This window comes from Bos indicus, chromosome 4 (genome assembly GCF_029378745.1).
Source record: "Bos indicus isolate NIAB-ARS_2022 breed Sahiwal x Tharparkar chromosome 4, NIAB-ARS_B.indTharparkar_mat_pri_1.0, whole genome shotgun sequence".
In the NCBI taxonomy this organism is placed as follows: Eukaryota; Metazoa; Chordata; class Mammalia; order Artiodactyla; family Bovidae; genus Bos; species Bos indicus.
The window spans coordinates 120,108,750-120,113,526 of record NC_091763.1 but is presented as its reverse complement, the minus strand read 5'-3'; the positions used below and the strand labels follow the sequence as shown (position 1 = coordinate 120,113,526).

Here is a 4,777-nt window from a genome sequence, read left to right as displayed (position 1 = left end):
TTGTTCGTGTTCTCGGGGGAAGATACTGCTCATCATTCTTTGTCCTCTCTACGTGCGGAGGGCATGGTGCGGCGTAGGTAGCCATGCGGGGGAAACAAGCCATCGGGACGTTCTCTGTTCCTTGCCACGCCGACTAGCGCGGTCAGGAGCCAGAGTTGGCCCTCGAGGTCGGACATGTTACATCGCAAATTCCCGGTCTGCCGTTTGATGGAGGGTTTGGGGTTTGAAGCCATCAGCCAAGCCAAAGAAAGGAAAACGCAAGAGGTGGTCGATAAGGGGCCTCAGGTGCCCCTCCAGCGGGTCACGGGCCCATGAGGCAGTCGCGAAAGCAGCTAGGGGAGGACAGCTTCCCCACCGCCCCAGGCACTTTGGAGGCCGGCCGCATCTCCTGGCGTCCAGAGGCGTTTGCCCGGGGCCCAGCTGGATGAGACTGCCACACAGGACGGGCAGAGTCGGAAGTCCAGTTGTCTTGCTATCACAATCTAGGGTAGGCTCGGGTCTTTCCTCAGTGCGGGGAGGACCTTTGCTTTCAGAAATGAACGTGGCGCGACATATCTCCACTCAGGCACCGGTGCGATGCTGGTGGAGAAGTTTCTTTGGGACTGGTTGGGTTGCCTTTCTCCCCTTGGCCTTCGTGTTGGTGCTGGTGGGGCTGGTGGCGGTGCTCATGGCCTTGTGGATCGCTTCTCCTGTTTGGCACTTGGAGCTTCTCCAGCGTACTCCTTGCACCGGACATGGAGCCCCAGGGATCTTTGCGGACGAGCGTCGTGCCGGGGACGCGCGCATCCCCGCCTCATTCCTGCCGGACCCTCCGCCAAGTAGCACGAGGCCTCCCAAGGACAGACACCCATAAAGGCTGCTTGCCCGTCTTCTCCCCGGACGCCTCTAGACGTCTGGGGCATTTTCGAGAGCCTGACCGGCCGGAAGGAGACGGTTCATGGACCTGCACCCGCTCTTCCCTGCCCCCCGAAGGGCTCCCGAGATCTTCTCCTTGCTCGGCTGGCTGTGAGCGCTCTGTGAGGCGTCTCCAGGCCGCGTCACTCACCCGAGGCCAGCGGTGCGGCCAGGGAACGGAGACGGGGAACGAAAGGCAAACCCACACCCAAAGTCCCATCCCGAGAGGACTCTCCCACCCTCGCAGAAGTGGGAGGCCCTCGGACCGTGCCCAGACCCGCTCATGCACCCCATCACCCCATCACCCCATCCTCTCCGGCGACCCCCCAGCAGAGCCAGCCCTCGAGAGCTCAGCCGCTCAGGCACGAGCCCGTGCCAAGTGAACACCGAGACCCCGGGCACACTCCAGGCCCCGCTCTTTCCCAGGAGGCTGCATCACGCACACGGCCGAGAGGAACTCGCTCCTCGTCGGAACTCTCGGTGCGTCACACAGGGCGTGCCGCACACAGCGTGTGCCTGGGCGTCTGCACGCATGTGCGTCAGAGCCGACCTACCGCCACAGCCCCAGAGACGGCCGCGGCTTCTTGTTCTTCCCCTTGGTGGCTCTGGCCCTCCCGCTGGCACAAGGGCCGTTGCCGACGTTCTTCGGCCCCGGAGGCGGGGTGTCCGTGCTGGGACGGTCGAGCCGCTCGTGCTCCTGTTGGGGCGGCGTGCGGTTTCTCCCTCCTCCGTGTTTGGACTGGTGAATCACGACTGCGCCGGCAGGCAGGGCAGACTGGACCTTCCGCAGCTCCAAGGCCGGCTTCGGTCGGCTGTGTTCTTGCAGGCGTCTCCACTGCTCTAAGCTCATCCCTTCGACCTCTGTGTCCCCCCGGGACTCCTCCGACCCAGGAGCTCTGCCGCTGGCATCTCCTGCGGGCTGCCCGGGGTCTGTGGGGTCAGCCCCGACGGGGGCCGCTGCCCCTCCCCCAGCGCCCCCTTCCCACGCACCCTCCCGGGCGTAGAACAGGACGTAGGCGCTCTGGCTCAGGGCAGCGGTCTCATCATAGGCAGTCACCTTGGCATCGTCCATCTTATACCATTGGCCGTTGCCCGCTCGGACGTAACAGAAGTAGTGTCCTCACTCACACCTCCACCCGGAGTGCACCAGCACGGCATAGAGCACGTAGCCCAGTGGCCCTGCCTTCCGCTCAGACGTGTAGGGCTGCAGGTCCAAGCACTGGGGATAGCGCACCTCCTGAGCCCTTTTGGCCCCGCTCACCGGTGTGAACCGCTTCAGCACCAGCACCAGGACCTGGGAGGTGCTGTGCAAAGTCAACCTCTTGGTGGCAGGCACCTTCCGGAGACAGACGCCACAGTCATAGGCATTGTCCGCGTCCAGCTTCTGGGGCTTCACCAGCTCTCTCAGAGCTTGCTCCACACTCTGAGCCGCCGTGATATCCAGGCTGATGTCCAGATAAGGGTTGAACGTGTCCGAGACACCGAGGCAGCGGAGACACTGGATCTGAGACCTCCAGGTCCCGCCGAAGATCTGACAGATGACGGTGGTGTCCTCCGAGGCATGGCCCAACGGCTGGGATGCACTCAAGCACCCTTGCTGCATGGCATTCAGAGTGAACATCAGAAACTCGTGGGCATCTTCCTGCTGGTGTCTGTGGAAGCCCGCCAGCAGGTCCTTGCGGGGCAGATCACCTCTCCCGTGTGAAGGAGGGCTCGGGTCACGTGAGCTCGCATGGCACAGAGCGTGCAGGCGCTGCGGGCCGGACAGAGGGTGGCGTGCTGCTGGGACACCATCCAGCTGGCCAGGGGCGGCGTGTGGCTCAGACACTGCAGCGCCGCATTCACGTAGCAGGTGTTCCCCAGATTCTGAAGCCCAGCCCCCACCCCCCACGGCCCCTTCCAACTCAGGGCGCCTTTCTGGCCAGGCGTCAGCCCTGCTGACCCAGGAGCCAAGTCACCCCACTGAGGACGCCCAAGCGCCAGCGACGGCCCCTCAGGGACAGAGGGTCCCCAAAGGGCATCCGCACCAGCGGTGCTAGGCCCACAACCTTGCCCTCCAGGTAAGACGTTGAAGGGAGACGGACACTTACCTCCCCCGTGCTCAGAAGCAGCCCCCGGGGCTCTGCACACAAGGCTCAAGAGGGTTTCCATCTCCTACCTGCAGCTGCACTCCGACGCCTCCTTCCCTCTGGCAGTCGGGCTCCAAAAAAGGGCCTGGGCCCCGCCCCCTCGGGCCTCTGGGGGCTTTCCCACAGCCCCACCCCACCACGTGCAAGCTCCTCATTGGCTGAGGCCGCGAGGGCGTGCCCACTCCCACTCCCGCCATCCAACCACCCACACTTTTCTCGGGGAATCCCCCTTGACGAGGCCCCACACGCACTTCCGACCTGGCCCCCTGGACCAAAGGGCTCAGGATGCAAATGATTCCGGGGCATTGGGCCTTCCAGCCTTGCCCGCTAGACAGTCACTGCGGGGCTTCCAAGTTCAGCACACAAATGCCGGCTGCACAGGACTTCCGTGGGCTCACCATTCACATCCTAACACACGTGTGGAAACATATGTCTGCCCACTGAACCTCTCCCCTTTAGGGGTCTCCCGACCCCAGACCCCTGCCTGAGGACAACCCCTCCCCAGACAACAATAAACCCTTGCCTCAACTTTGTGCTCCAGCGAGGTCCTCCCCAATTTCTATGCGTTCTCACTGAACACTCTTCTAGCGTTCAGGGTCCTAGCACCAAAAGATGCCAGCAGAGTGCCACATATGCTTTTCTCCCTTCAGGGCCGTTGATCAAGACCCAAAGCGAGCTCATTTAGAAAGGCATAGGCTTCCTGCAACTTTGGATTCATTTCTTCCGCTGCTTTTCTCTCTCTCTGTTGCCTTTTTTCCCCCTTTTTTTCCTTTCTTTTTGTTTTTGTTTTGAGGGGTTCCCTTTCTTTCTTTCTTTTTTTTATTTTGTGTTCATTTTATTTATTTTATTTTTATTCTCTTTTTCTATTTTAAATACACTCGTTGACTTATAGAGTCGACTTTCCAATTCAGGGGCTCAGCATGTGGAATCTAGTTCCCTCACTATGGAGCGAAATTGGGCTCCTTAGGTCAGGAGCGTGGAGTCTTATCCAATGGGCCACCAGGCACATCCTTTTCGAAGTATTGGAAGTGTATTTCCTCATTTAATCTTCAAGATAATTTCCTGAGATATGTACTATTCTCTACATTTTACTGTTGAGCAAACTGAGGCCCAACTGGAGGCAGCAGAACCATTATTCAAACCCAGATCTTTCGACTATGGAGCCCATGAGCTTAGTCCATGAACTACACTGTCTCTAAATAGTTGACATATTTATTAGATTATTTAGAAGTTTGGAGACATTTCAAATTGGAAAGATAAATTTTAAAATCGTAATTAACATGATATTAATCAAAATATATAATGTAAGATCTACTCTGAATTTGAATACGGTCATTTCATAAATTGGAGAAGTCAGTGGGAACCCACTCTAGTATTCTTGTCTGGAGAATACCGTGGCCAGGGGACCCTGGTGGGCTGCAGTCCATGGGGTTGCAGAGAGTCGTACATGAGTGAGTGACTAAGACACAACACATTTCATAAACTGTATGATGAGTTTTAGGAGCCAGGAGATCCAGGAATCAACCCTATTCTTATCCTCCTTTCAATCTGACGGTGACAAAGTGAAAGTGAAAGTGTTAGTTGCTTAGTCATGTCTGACTCTTTGAGCCCATGGACTGTAGCCCCTGCAGGCTCCTCTGTCTGTGAAATTCTCCAGGCAAGAATACTGGAGCGGGATGCCATTCCCTTCTCCAGGGGATCTTCCCGACCCAGGGATGGAATCCAGGTCTCCTGCACTGCAGGCAGATTCTTTA

The 4,777-nt window shown here is 58.3% G+C and overlaps 1 pseudogene; it reads right to left on the bottom strand.

Moving 5' to 3' along the window:
* Positions 1 to 1,158: 1,158 nt before the first annotated feature.
* Positions 1,159 to 3,045, bottom strand: LOC109558054 (ubiquitin carboxyl-terminal hydrolase 17-like protein 6; annotated as a pseudogene).
* Between the last annotated feature and the right edge of the window lie 1,732 nt (positions 3,046 to 4,777).